Here is a 14,967-nt window from a genome sequence, read left to right as displayed (position 1 = left end):
AAAAACAAAGAACAAATAAACATCTTACAACTACATCACAAATCCCCCCAATATACAAACCCCCCATTAAGCATTAATAAACATAGTAGAAAACACAAAGTACACCCCCCCCCCCCCACCCCCCTGGGTTGCTGCTGCTGACCACCTCCTAACGCCCCGCTAGAAAGTCCAGGAATGGTTGCCACCGCCTGAAGAACCCTTGCACAGACCCTCTCAAATCAAATTTTACCCTCTCCAATTTAATGAACCCTGCCATGTCGCTGATCCAGGCTTCCACGCTCGGGGGCCTCACATCCTTCCACTGTAGCAGAATCCTCCGCAGGGCTACCAGGGACGCAAAGGCCAGAATACCGGCCTCTTTCGCCTCCTGCACTCCCAGCTCATCCGATACCCCAAATAATGCTAACCCCCAGCTCGGCTTAACCTGGGTGTTCACCACCTTAGACATCGTCCACGCAATACCCCTCCAGAACCCATCCAGCGCCGGGCACGCCCAGAACATATGGGCATGATTTGCTGGGCTCCCCGAGCACCTCCCACACCTGCCTTCCACCCCAAAGAACCTGCTCAGCCTCGCCACTGTCATATGCGCTCTGTGAAGAACCTTAAATTGTATCAGGCAAAGCCTGGCGCAAGAGGAGGAAGAATTAACCCTACCCAGGGCGTCCGCCCACGTACCCTCGTCTATCTCCTCCCCAAGCTCCTCCTCCCATTTACCCTTTAGTTCCTCCACCGAGGTCTCCTCCTCCTCCTGCATCTCCTGGTAGATTGCCGAGACCCTGCCCTCTCCAACCCACACCCCCGAGAGCACCCTATCCTGGATCCTGAGTGCTGGAAGCAGCGAGAACTCCCTCACCTGCCGTCTTACAAACGCCCTTACCTGCATGTACCTGAAGGCATTTCCGGGGGGGAAGCCCAAATTTTTCCTCCAGCGCCCCAAGGCTTGCAAACTTCCCATCTAAAAACAGGTCCCCCATCCTTCTAATTCCTGCCCTGTGCCAGCTCAGGAACCCTCCATCCATTCTCCCCGGGACGAACCGATGGTTCCCCCGGATCGGGGACTAAACCGAAGACTCTACCTCACCCCTGTTGCGCCTCCACTGCCCCCAAATTTTCAAAGTCGCCGCCACCACCGGACTTGTGGTGCACCTAGTCGGCGGGAGCGGCAGCGGTGCTGTCACCAGTGCTCCCAGACTCGTGCCCACACAGGACGCCATCCCCAGCCTCTTCCACGCCGCCCCCACCCCTCCATTACCCACTTGCGTATCATCGCCACATTGGCAGCCCAGTAATACCCACACAGATTACGTAATGCTAACCCTCCTCTGCCCCTACTCCGCTCCAGAAACACCCTTCTCACCCTCGGGGTCTTTTTTGCCCACACGAATCCCATGATGCTCCTACTGACCCGCTTCAAAAAGGCCTTAGGGATCCAGATGGGGAGGCACTGGAATATAAAAAGGAACCTCGGGAGCACAGTCATCTTCATCGACTGTACCCTACCCGCCAAAGAGAGTGGCAGCATATCCCACCTTTTAAACTCCTCCTCCATCTGCTCCACCAGCCTCGTCAAGTTGAGCTTGTGTAGGGCCCCCCAGCTCCTGGCCACCTGGATCCTCAGATACCGAAAACTCCTTTCCGCCCTCTTCAGTGGAAGCTCGTCTATCCCCCTTCTCTGGTCCGCTGGGTGTACCACGAAGAGCTCACTCTTCCCCACGTTGAGCTTATACCCGGAAAAGTCCCCAAACTCCCTGAGGATCCGCATCACCTCCGGCATCCCCCCCACTGGGTCCACCACATACAGTAACAGGTCATCGGCATACAATGAAACCCGGTGTTCCGCCCCCCTCTGGGCCAGCTCCCTCCAGTTCCTGGACTCCCTTAGAGCCATAGCCAAAGGCTCAATTGGCAATGCAAATAGCAAGGGGGATAGGGGGCACCCCTGCCTCATCCCCCGGTACAGCCGAAGGTATTCCGACCTCCTCCGATTCGTGGCCACACTCGCCATCGGGGCTTCGTAAAGTAGCCTAGCCCAACTAATGAACCCCTCCCCGAACCCAAACAACCTCAACATTTCCCAGAGGTACCCCCACTCCACCCTTTCGAAGGCCTTCTCCGCGTCCATCGCCGCCACTATCTCTGCTTCCCCCTCCACTGTAGGCATCATGATTACGTTAAGGAGCCTCCGCACATTGGTATTCAGCTGCCTTCCCTTAACAAAACCCGTCTGGTCCTCGTGAATCACCCCCGGGACACAGTCCTCAATTCTGGTAGCCAACACCTTCGCTAACAGCTTTGTGTCCACGTTGAGGAGAGAGATTGGCCTATACGACCCACACTGTAATGGGTCCTTGTCCCGCTTCAAGATCAGCGAGATCAGTGCCCTGGACATTGTGGGGGGTAGGGCTCCACCACTCCCTCGCCTCATTGAAAGTCCTCACTAATAGAGGGCCCTGCAGGTCCATGTACTTCTGGTAAAATTCCACCGGGAACCCATCTGGCCCCGGTGCCTTCCCCGCCTGCATACTCGCCAGCCCCTTAGTCAGCTCCTCCAGCCTTACCAGTGCCCCAAGCCCAGCCACCTGCTCCTCCTCCACCCTCGGGAACCTCAGTCGATATAAAAATCGACGCATCCCCCCCTCCTCCGTCGAGGGCTCAGACCTATACAGCCCCTCATAAAAGTCTCTAAATACCCCATTTATTCCCACCGCACTCTGCACCGTGTTCCCCCTTTATCCCTAACTCCCCCAATCTCCCACGCTGCCTCCCGCTTCCGAAGCTGGTGTGGCAACATCCGACTCGCCTTCTCTCCGTACTCATACACTGCCCCTTGCGCTTTCCTCCACTGTACCTCTGCCTTCTTGGTGGTCAACAGGTCGAACTCGGCCTGGAGGCTTTGTCGCTCCTTCAGTAGTCCGTCCTCGGGGACCTCTGCATACCTCCTATCCACCCTTAAAATCTCCCCCACAAATCTCTCCCTCTCTCTCCTCTCCTTCTTCTCCTTGTGGGCCCTAGTGGAGATTAGCTCTCCCCTAATCACCGCCTTCAGCGCCTCCCAGACCACCCCCACCTGCAGATCCCCATTATCGTGAGCCTCTAGATAGCTTTCAATACAACCCCGGATCCGCCCACTCACCCTCTCATCCGCCAACAAGCCCACATCCAGGCGCCACAGTGGGCGCTGGTCCCTCTCCTCCCCTAGCTCCAGCTACACCCAATGTGGGGCATGGTCTGAGATGGCTATGGCCGAATACTCCGTGCCCTCCACCCTCGGAATTAGTGCCCTGCTCATAACGAAGAAGTCTATCCGGGAGTAGGCTTTATGGACGTGGGGAAAAAAAGAAAATTCCCTGGCCCCCGGCCTGACAAACCTCCATGGGTCTACTCCTCCCATCTGGTCCATAAACCCCCTCAGCACCTTGGCCTCCGCCGGCCTCTTACCCATCCTGGACCTGGAGAGGTCCAATGTTGGATCCAGTACCGCGTTGAAGTCCCCCCCCCCATTATCAAGCTCCCTGCCTCCAGGTCCGGAATCCGGCCCAACATGCACCGCATAAATCCGGCATCGTCCCAATTCGGGGCATATACATTCACTAATACCACCCGCACTCCCTGCAGCTTACCACTCACCATCACATACCTACCTCCATTGTCTGCCACGATGTTCAGCGCCTCAAATGACACCCGCTTCCCCACCAAAATCGCCACCTCTCGATTCTTTGCGTCCAACCCCGAGTGGAAAACCTGCCCTACCCACCCCTTTCTCAGCCTAACCTGATCAGCCACCCTCAAATGCGTCTCCTGGAGCATAACCACATCTGTCTTCAGTCCCTTCAGGTGCGCGAACACACGGGCCCTCTTGACTGACCCGTTCAGGCCTCTCACATTCCAAGTTATCAGCCGGATCAGGGGGCTTCCCGCCACCTGTAGCCACCTAAGTTGGCCAACTCCCGATTTAAAATGGAGAACAGCAAAGGCTAAAGGGAGATTCAGCCAACACAGGCAGAAACCAGCAGGTGCAGGTTTGCTGTGTATTTAACTCTGCAAAAGCCCAGACAGCATCGATACCAGCGACCATCAGCATAATAATGTAGCAGCCATCTACATACTAATGAGCAATCCCCGTGAACAATAGCAACATTTGGGACACACAAAACTAAGCCAGACTCCCCGGCGCCAGCAGGAGCCAATACAAAAGAGGTTAACAAACACCTCAAGACTGCCCATCGATCAGGGAACGGCTCCAGTATTGGAGAAATCGAACCAAGCGATTGGAACAAAGTCCAATCACCTAGAACCAGGTACAGGGCCCGTCCCAAAAGGCGGGAAGCCCCTGGGGACTATAAGAGTTAAGCCCCAAGTTCAAATCGTTCTTCTTGACCGGGTCACACAGCAACGCGAACCAACCTTGACCGTGACCGGTGCAGTTGCCGCTGAGAGAGCGTAAGTCTTAAATCAACGCTCGCTACGAGATAGGCGCTCCTAACTACCAATCCGTACCAACTTCGAATCCCGCAGACTCAGAACCCGAACGAAAGGCCATTTGTTCCCCTGACCTGGTGGACCAGTCCGAAGTTAAGTATAGGCCTGTTAGGTGTAGAAATAACTTAGACGTAGAATTTGTGCATGAGTAGCGATTACTGTGTATAATAAACGTGCTTTGATTTGAATCTTACTAATCGGTGTATTGAGTTATTGATCATTACTCGAACTTGAACCTCGTGGCGGTATCATAAAGATACCTGGCGACTCGAGAGCAAAGGTTATAAAACAGAATCAATTGAACCAACCAAAAGTTAGCAACACCCCCCCCCCCCCTGCCGATTAGCTATCCCCTTTTCTAGGCCAGCCACTTGCCCGCGCCTCCCGCACTCTCCATTCCCCCCAGCGGCAGACCCCTGCCCCGACTCTCTCTCCGAGTTCCAGTCCACCTTTTGCCAATGCAGCAGCAACCCAGTTCCACCCCCCCCCCCCCCCCCCCCCCCCGCCCAGTTAGGTCTCCCCCTAGCTGCGTTGCTCCCCCAATAGCACTCCCGTAAGTCAGCTGACTCCTGCTGACCCCGGCCACTCCCGCCACTCCATCGACCCCCCAGTGTGGTCGTCTCTCCCCCCCCACCCCCACGGTCCATCAGCGGGCTCTCCTCTCCAACACTGCCCTTCCCCCCCTGCCCTGCCCCCTTCCTTCCCTAGCCGGGAAAAAGCCTGTGCTTTCCATCAGACCGGCCCAGCCCTCTCTGGCGCATCTCCCTTTTGCGGCCTAATCCCAGCTCCCCCATCTCGGGCCTCCCATCTCCCCTCCCCCCAACGGGGCCCCGTCCTTCCAACCACCGACGCCTACACTCTCACAAAACCCCCCCTTCGAACCAATTCACACTAACCCACCCAGCACCCAAGGAAACAATACAGAACAGAACAGAACATCCCCCAAAATCCCCCAAAGCACAGTAACCACAGTAGCCCCCCGCGACCCCCCTCACAAGCGACCCTCAGTCCGTGTCCAACTTTTCGGCCTGAATAATGGTGCCGGTCCTTAAACGTGACCCACAGTCGCGCCGGCTGCAGCATCCCGAATTTCACCCCCTTCCGATGCTGAACCGCCTTAGCCCGATTGTACCGATTAACCCGGCCATCATCTTGGCCACCTCCGCGCTCCAGTCCTGGTATATACGGACCTCTGCATTCTCCCACCTGCTGCTCTGCTCCTTTTTTGCCCATCTTAGGACACACTCCCTGTCCACCAAGCGGTGGAACCGCACCAATACCGTCCGCGGCTGCTCGTTAGACTTGGGCCTCCTCGCCAGGACTCAGTGAGCTCCAGGGGCCTCGGGCCCATCAACGTGTTCAGCATCGTGGCCACATATGCTCCAGCATCCAACCCCTCCACTCCCTCCGGGGGACCCAGAATCCGCAGGTTCTTCCTCCTCGACCGATTCTCCATGTCCTCGAACTTCTCCTGCCATTTCTTATGCAGCGCCTTGTGCGCCCCCACCTTCACCGCCAGGCCCAATATCTCGTCCTCATTCTCCGAGGCCTTCAGCCGCACCTCCCGGATCACCGCCACTTGGGCCTTCTGGGTCTCGACCAGCTTGTTGATCGAAGCCTTCATCGGCTCTAGCAGCTCTGCTTTCAATTCCGTGAAGCAGTGCTTGAGAAACTCCTGCTGCTCTTGCGTCCACTGTGCCCACGCTGCCTGGTCTCCACCCGCCGCCATTATGGCTTTCCTGACTCGCACTTTTCGCTGCACCAGAATTACTTTTTTCATCCGCTCCACTCCTGGTCCAATCCATACAGTGCCGGGGAAATCGTACTGTCACCTTCCCACACTGGGAACCGTTGAACAAATGCCGCTGGGGCCCCTCAAAAGAGCCCAAAACTCAGTTTCTGGCAGGAGCTGCCGAACGTGCGACTTAGCTCAGTATAGCCGCAATCAGAGCTTAACATGTTGAATAAATGATTTTTGCTGTTGTCAAAAGCTAATTGGCAGTCCTGTGACTCTGTTCCTCTGCGTTCTCTACAGAAAAAAGCTACAGTCTTTTGAGCCAGTGCTACATTAAAGTTTAACCTTTAATAGCCACTTTAAATGGTCAATCAAAATATGAACAAAGCTCCCCTTGCTGAAAGAAGCGTTTATGTTGAGTTTGAAAATCAACCAAGCATTCATAATGAACTCAGCTATAACACCAGCCTTTAGAATATGTCAACAGACAACTCTTCTAAAGCTGCATGAACGGTAAATTGGTGTTTTTTTCCTAAACTGTATCAGACAAAGAAGTCCAGCAGATGTTATTCTTTAAACTCTAGCTGTCAGCTTTAGCCTGCTTTTTTCATGTTTAAAGCATTTGAGATTTTAAAAACGCTTCATATCAGGACATTTAAACAGACCCTGGGCGGGATTCTCCGACCCTTCGGCAGGTCGGAGAATCGGCGGCGGGCTGCACGAATCGCGCCACGCCGCCCCGATGCCGGCATGTGATTCTCCGCAGAGCGGAGAATCGACGCCATTGGCGCCGGCGTGATTGGTGTGGCCCCAGTCGCGGGCCGCTCTACGTGGCCGGCCTGCCGATCATATTTGTCTACTCGGTGTGTTTATCAAAATGTAGGATCTGAGTTTTGGAATTGGAAATATTTTCCACCTTATTTCACCTATCGTGCGCAGGAAGTAGTTCCCTGCTAGATAAACACAGGTTAGACGCGTGGTAGAGTTCTCTCCATATGATCCCTTTTATCACACCAGCCTCGATGCGAGAATGACTGCTTTCATTTATATAGCATTTTTCACGACCACAGGACAGTCTGTACTCATCATGTGCAAGTGAGAATCAATCCACTTGAATCTGCTATTTTACACTGTTATCAGAACTGGTTTAAAATGAAATCATGTCTGCCCAACAGCATCACTGTGAACACATGTGTAGTTGGGAGTTTGATTGAACTCAAGATGCAGGTTTAGTGAGCCAGCTGTTGGGCAAATGCATCAGAAGAGGGATGCTGTGAAAGAGATATTATCGGTGGAAACCTCTGAAGGAATCACAGACGGTGTAACTTTGCACTGAATTTAGAGCTGTATGGGCCTACCCAGGAAGTAATTTACTTTACTCTATCGGTATAAGAGGGAGAAATGGGAAGGGAATACGCCAGGCTGGTGCGTATCGGTGCCAGTCCCCAACCCAGATACACAGTGAAGGTGTGTGACTGGAGGCATGTGAAACCAACCTGCCAAACCCAAAAATGGTGGTTGATATGAGGGAGTGATCAACTCGTGTTGTGGTGACCCCATGTAGCATGGGAAAAGTTGAAAGCAAAAGGGAAGGGAACAGACCCTAAACTTGCTATAGCAGAGCATCTAACACCTGCCATTATAGTTCAACTTCGCTCTTCACCCTTCAGCAAAACTCCTCGCCTGTAAAGTTGCTGAAAGGAGGACGCGGCGATGAGGAAAGCAGAGCGTTGGGCGCTTGAGCGAACATGGCAAAAGTCTTGAACAATATTCAAGAATTGGGAAACAAACACAGGTAGGACTGAAGAGGAAGGTGAAATAAATGGGGTGAATTCAATAATAAATCAGAAGAAATAAAGAAGGAAAGAAAGATTTGATTGAGAGTGAGAGAGAAAGTAAGAGAGAGAGAGAAAAGAAAGAGACAGAAATGAAAAATATGAAAAATGATACAATGTCCTTAAAATCTCCCAAAAACTTAAAATCCTGAAATTTGAATGAGACTCCACACCTGAAATGATTCATTTTCAGCATCAGAGATGTTGACTGGCATTATGAACAATTAACATGTTGCTCAAAAGTTACTTACACTCTTGTACTGACAAGATTTTACTTTCGATGGCAAGTTTAATCGGCAGTTCATGGAAAAACTTGGCAAGTTCCTTAAAAAGCAAGGAGGCCAAAGGGGCTTTCAAGGAGCTAACAGTGAAGCACCAACTTTTGGATATTCACATTCAACCACACATCGGGTCCCCGCCTAAAGTTGCGACAACATTTTCCCATAAGTAACGATGAGAGTCACTAGGCCTTGCTGTCATTTTGATAGCAAATTCTGGTCCATTAGCTTTGATTCCGGGCATCACATGGCTCATTCACAACCACCAAGCCTTCAAAGGCTATAGCCCAATTACCCGAACTTTTCTTATCCTCTCGGGCCAACCGTTTCAGAGACGCAGGGTAATATATCAGCTCCGTAGTCGAGCTTCAACAATGGGGCACATGTGCATAAGCAATCCTCATAACAATATGGGACCACGAGAAATGTAGTTCACAAAGAATTCTCTTGTGAAAAAGCAATTACTCTTCAAAATGCTGTGGTGCTGTATTCTCAATATTCATGCATATGTTCTGTAATCTCATGCTCAAGTGGAGCAAGAAACAGTAACAAAAAGAATTCACCTGACATACAGCTTTGATGAAATTATTAGGACTATGAAAGTCTGATCGAACCGCACCTGCCATGTGTACTCCATTGTCCACAGTGTGCTACTTTACCGTTAGCAAGTACGAAGGAGGCTCAGTAAATATGATCCAGGGCTCCCTTGAGTGAACTCACAAAGTAATTCCGAAGAGCAGCAATGAAACAGGAAAATAAGATCCTGACAGATAAGAGCAGAAAATGCTGGAAAAACTCAGCAGCTTAAGAGTTCTTCCAGTATTTTCTGTTCTTATTTCAGACTTCCAGCTTCCGCGGTATTTTGCTGCTATGTCCCGATTCACAAGGCTGCCTGACCTTTTGTTGATGGCATTCCTGAATTCATAGCTGTGGAGCACAAGGGGCTGAATCTTCATGGTTCAAATAATGAGTTAATGGAAGTGGGACTATAAAGAAATGACCGCCAAACAGTCTGGCCAGAGGTCCCGTCTCTGTGTCCGCCCTTGGCTGTTTTCATGAGGGTGGAGGGGGTTAGAAGACTCCGGAATCCACCCACTCCTGTGAAGCAGGCAGATGAGAGCGTTGTGGGAGCTCACCCTCAATAAGTCCTTTAATTTTCATGGAGGCAGTCGGGCTTTAGCAGTTGTTGGGTTTTATACCAGCTGACTGGAGGTGTGAACGATGGATTGGAGGTGGAAAGCGTTTCAAAGGTAAGGACATGGTTTTTTCCTTTTTGTCTCATTTACAGTTTGTGGTGAATATATAATTACTGATAATTCACCAGTGCACTGTGTTATGTTATTAACCCTGTGGGCTCTACCTATGGGCCATTGTGTGGCTTCACCCACAGGGGATATGTTGGGGCATGTACGGGCTCCGCCCATGGCTCCACCCCCTTTACAGGAAGTATCAGAGCTGCTGACCTGCGGGGCCGCCTTCAGTGTTGTACCGGTCACAGGCAGGCTCAGTTCTAAGCTGATTAAAACCACGGTTTACTTCTCCACGTGTCTTCGAGTGAATTGATGGTCGCATCACAGTTCATTATGAAATGCTGCAGCATTAAGAGTAACTGTGTTCAGGAAGGTGAGTTATGACAGTGCTGTGATTAGAAGATGTAGGGCGTGATTTAACCACCACATTGTGCCCGGCGCAAATCTGGTCACGGCAGTTAAATAGCGGGAAAGGCCAAAATCGAGGTTCATGCCCAGGGCTCGCTCCTGACGCCGAATTCAGGATCACGCCCACATGCGGCGAGCGTATCATTAACCCTCATTTGCATCCGTTTCCATCTCAGGAGAGAGATTGAAGTCGAATGCAATGGCCTCCCGGAGATTAACTGACGAATTTACCCCAGCGAGAAATCACACGGGCAACGTCTAGTACTCCTTTTTAAAATCGTGAACCTGGCATATGTCTGCTGAGGGAAACTGAGGAGCTTAGTGGCCATTTCCATTTTCTAGCATGCAGCTCAACAGCACTGGAGATGCTGGCCCAGTGCTCTTTGGGGGGGGGGGGGGGGGGGGGTGGCGCAGGAACCCCTCATCCCTCAAGGGGGGATTGGGCCTGGTCGGGGGAGGGGGCTAAAGCGTTCCAGGTTGGGGGGGGGGACGCAGTTGAAGGGCTTTGCGTGTGTGAGGTCTTCAAGCCATCTTTACATATTGTGGACAGCTGTAACAAGGGAGCTACAGCTGCTGCCTGTGTGTCCTACCAAAAACGTCCAGGACAGAGCCCTGTCTTGGTTATATGTTAACTCTCTTTGACTGTGAGCAGCCTTTAGCTTCACAGCTGAAGGCTATTGCTAATAAAGAATTGGCCTTGTCAGTTGTGAGAGCGCTCCATAGCTGCAGGTTGTGTTTGTTGCTTTTTCCTGCTGGTGGCTGCAAATGCCTGGTGGCTGCTGTTGCTGTTTCCTTCCTTTTCTGTAGCCTGAAAGGATACTTTTTTCTCAGATACCTGGGTCCTGGAACACCGGGCTCTGCAGGAGGTATGAGTCCAGAAGGCAATCCGGTTTGAAGCACAAAGACGCTGCAGGTTCTGATGCAACATTGATCCAAATGAGTGACCTGAAAATGTTGAAGACATGCTCTCGCAGATTGCTGATGCTTTTGTTGCTGGTGTGGTGAGTGATGTATGTAACTAGCACGTCACTGCAGGTCAACGCTGAAAGTCAGAGATGTTCAACTGCACCTTGAGCCAGTGGAATATGTGGATGCGGGGATTTGGTTCTGATAAGATTGGACCGGGTGGGAGGGCTTGCACAGCCTTCCCACTCGAGACTTTGTCCGTCGGCTCCCTCCCCCCAATCCCTCCTTCCCCCAATCCCCCCTCATTCTCCTTCTTCCCACCCATTTCCCTCCTTCCTCCCTTGCCTTTCACCGACCCTCCTACAATCTCCCCCTCCCGACTACCCTGTTCAATTCTCCCAGGGCCTGTGTAACATCACCACAGGGTGATGGGCCTGTGTCAGCAGTGTCAGTGGGTCAATATACAAGACAGGAGAGTGATGATAACTCACTGTGAGGTTAGCTCTAGTGCTCCCCAGTTTGTGTCAAAGTCTGACTCTTGTCTTTCTGTTGACAGGGCGCTCACACCCATCCTCTGACCGCGTCTGCCTTGGCGGCGTTTGATCTTTGACCACTGTGCCCAGGGGGTGGGGGAGCCATACGGCAACGGGGAATGGGGGTGCGGACAAGCCCGCTGTGAAGATTAATATGACAGAGGCATCATATGTATTAGATGTAACATGTTTTACTTTTGCCTGTAGGGCCCTTGGGGTCTCCATGGGATGGAGGGGCAGCTGGAGTGAGTTCCAGAGGACTTGGAGTCATCTGGCTCTGCCAGTCCTGGTGGCCTTCCATTGTCTGCGCCATGGTGGCAATGTGCTCAGTGATGCTCCTTAGTGACTGGCACATTCAATGTCCACCTATGTCTGGGACATGTCCCTCAGTGACTGGGACATGATGCCGAGACCCTCAGCCATGGTCGCCACAAACTGAGCCATGCATTGGGCACCACCATTCAGGATGCGGGCGTCGTGCTCCAGGCTTTACACTGCGGTCGCCATCCTAGCAGTGTTGGCCTCGGTGCCACACATTGTCGGCATCATTCCCTGCGTCCATAGGACTCCTCCAATCGGCTACGCACTTGCTGGAATGTCGCTGATATCCCCTCTTGAATCTCACAGCTGAGTACTATCATCTGCATCAGCTTTGGGAGAAACTTGTCTGGAGGCTCGGCCTCCGACTGGGGCCCAGCTGAATCCTGGGATCCAGCAGATCCCCAACTGCTGTCTCCCTCGGATGTTTCTGCCTCCACCTGCTGTGCAACAGCAACGGTGTGGTGCTTACCAGATTGTGCCCCAGAAGCCTGTCCACCAATGTCGCCCACCGAGATGTGTGACTCTGCGTTGGTGGAGGGTATGCATGATAGCGCAATCGTGGCCTCCTCGGAGCTCTCCTCCGAGTGGTCTCTTGGGTGGCATGGGAGGAAATGACACCAGATTGCCTGGCCCCATCAGATAGAGATCCTGCAAGACAATGGACATGTGGTCAGTGAGAGGGAAGGATCATTTTGTCTGACATGAACACACTTGAGACAGGTCATCTGGATGAAGGGACAATGGATCCTCACCTCTCTGGCACAGGCCAACCTTGCTGCCAGTGGCTGCTCTCTCCTTGGTCAACCCCGCAATTTCTGGGGCCTGTTCCTCATATAGGGCAAGGATTGAATCTATGATACTCTGTCCCCCTGTCTTGACCCTCTCTGCCTTTTATGGACTATATTCTCCTATGGGGGCAAAGAGAGGGCATTGTGTGCCGCACGCTTGATGGGTTGGGGAGTTCTATAGCAAGTGGCATGTGTGAGCAGCGTACCTGGACATGAAGGGGTTGCGTTGGTGGGTGCCAGTGGGTTCTGAGGGGCAAGCGCGAAAATTGGATGTGGGGAAGTGTCAGCAGTGATTTGTGGGGAGTGGGGTGGAGATTTGGGAATTTGAGAGCTTGCAGGCAGAGCTGATGCCAGGAGAGAGGTGGTAACCTACCCTTGCAGCTCGCTGGAGGTCGTTGGTCTTCTGACATTGTATGGCGGTCCTCCTGGTCATGTTACACTGCACTGACAGCCACTGCCACTGCCTCCCAGGTGGTATTGGTGATCCTGCTGCTGGTCCTCCGACCGCCTCGGAAAACGGGATGTCCCATCTCGCACCAACGGCATCGAGAAGCCTGGCCAGGTCAGCATCCCCAAAGTGAGGAGCAGGTCTGTGCGCCGCCATGCTTGTGTGGTGACTGGGAGTTTAAAGCAGCTCCCGCTTGTTATCGGCAAGATGCTGAGGCGTGAGTCTGGCGAATCAGACGGCGAGACAGCCAGCAATGGCGACAAGCTCGTGGGGGCTCACTTCTGGCACTAAGTGTCATCAAATAGGGGCTGCGATCTAGCCAATGCGGCGGTCAAAAAACACCCTGCCAAACATCACACTAAGGAATGTTTCCGTTCAATCGGACCCGTGACTACTTCTTAAACAGTGTTTGTCAGATAGATACATATGCTATTTGTCAAGCTCACAAAGCAATATTGTAAATGTAGAAGAAGCCTTAAGATTAACATTTTAAACACATCTGATGGATATGAAGGTAGGGTACATTTCACACAATTGAAAGGGTGGTCTGATGGTATGATAATCAAGTGTAAAATGTTTAGGGCCAAAACTTCTGCAGGTTCTGACTGAAAATCGGCCCGTTTGTCCCCATAAATAGAGCCAGATCTTCTGACACTTAGTCAAAATAAAGCAGGTGGGAATGTTTGTGCTGTCATTTTTGAGGGGTGGTGCTTAACGATGCTAAAAAGCCGCCTCCCCCCTCCACCTACCATTATCGGAAATCACACCAACCCCCCCCCCCCCCACCTCATAATCGTCCGGAAACACGCCCCCCTCCCCCCGATCGTGGCCCGGCCTCCTTAGCAGTGCCAACCTAGGAGCGTCAGGGCACTGCCATTCTATGTCCCTGACTACCCCGAGAGCTGCACAGCCCTACGTGCTCCCGGTGTGGTTCTGCTACAGAGCAGTAGTTACATCCCGCCGTCAGGGGGGACATGTGGCGAACCCAGAAGATAAGGCGCTTATTCAAATGTATTTAAATAGACGGTAATCGGGTTCACACCTTCGCTGGGCATGAACCCAATTTTGTTGCTGAAGGGGATTGGTAGGGGAGAGGGGGATTGATCTCATTCTGAGATCTCTCTGGGGCAAATCCTATTACGGTCCTCTTGCGAGGGTGAGTGGCCACAACGGGATTTGCATCCCTGGCTGGAAAATCACCACCTTAATCTTTTCCCAAAATGATGGTCAGAAACTCCTGGATTATTAATAATAATAATAATATAATAATAATAATCGCTTATTGTGACAAGTAGGCTTCAATGAAGTTACTGTGAAAAGCCCCTAGACGCCACATATCCACTTCGGGGAGGCCGGTACGGGAATTGAACCCGCCAGCTATTTAGCCCATTGTGTAATTCTTCCGCTGACGGTGCACCCCCACCACGGGTGGCGCACCCCCCACCACGGGTCTATTGGCAGTGGGGGTACATTCAGTGGCTAGACGCGTTGACAATGGAGACCAGACGAAACACATGGCGGAAGGCGTAGAAAATCCCCCCCATCCCCTGTCTTCAATCTAGACATCAGTTGAGATAGCAATTCTGAAAACTGCCTGTTTACTTAGGGGCTTCTTGCCAGTGTGAACCGTGGCTCAGTTGGTCTACTAACACCTCTTGTTTGGAAGGTCCTGGGTATCAAACTCCAGTCCAGAGATTTGAGCACAAAAATCTAGGCTGTACAGTACTGAGTGCTGTACAGTACTGAGTGCTGTACAGTACTGAGTGCTGTACAGTACTGAGTGCTGTACTGTTGAAGTTGCTGTCTTTTGGATGAGCGTCTGTGCTCTCAGGTGGATGCTATGACATGATTCTGAAGATGAGCAGGGGAATTTCCATGGGGCTCTAGACAACATTCACCCTCAGTTAACTTTACAAAAGAATGCCTCCAGTTCCCCCCCCTTTTGGAGAATATTTTTATATTCAGTTAACAGTAAGAAATATT

General features: G+C 52.0%; 1 protein-coding gene across 2 annotated transcripts in view; it reads right to left on the bottom strand.

Annotated features, from left to right (window-relative positions):
- Positions 1-14,967, bottom strand: part of LOC140389619 (sodium/hydrogen exchanger 9-like) — a 570,848-nt gene that overhangs the window by 277,307 nt on the left and 278,574 nt on the right. The window lies entirely within an intron of this gene.

Source organism: Scyliorhinus torazame, chromosome 14 (genome assembly GCF_047496885.1).
Source record: "Scyliorhinus torazame isolate Kashiwa2021f chromosome 14, sScyTor2.1, whole genome shotgun sequence".
NCBI classification, from domain to species: domain Eukaryota; kingdom Metazoa; phylum Chordata; class Chondrichthyes; order Carcharhiniformes; family Scyliorhinidae; genus Scyliorhinus; species Scyliorhinus torazame.
The sequence above is the reverse complement of the archived record's forward strand: the minus strand, read 5'-3'. Positions and strand labels throughout refer to the sequence as shown.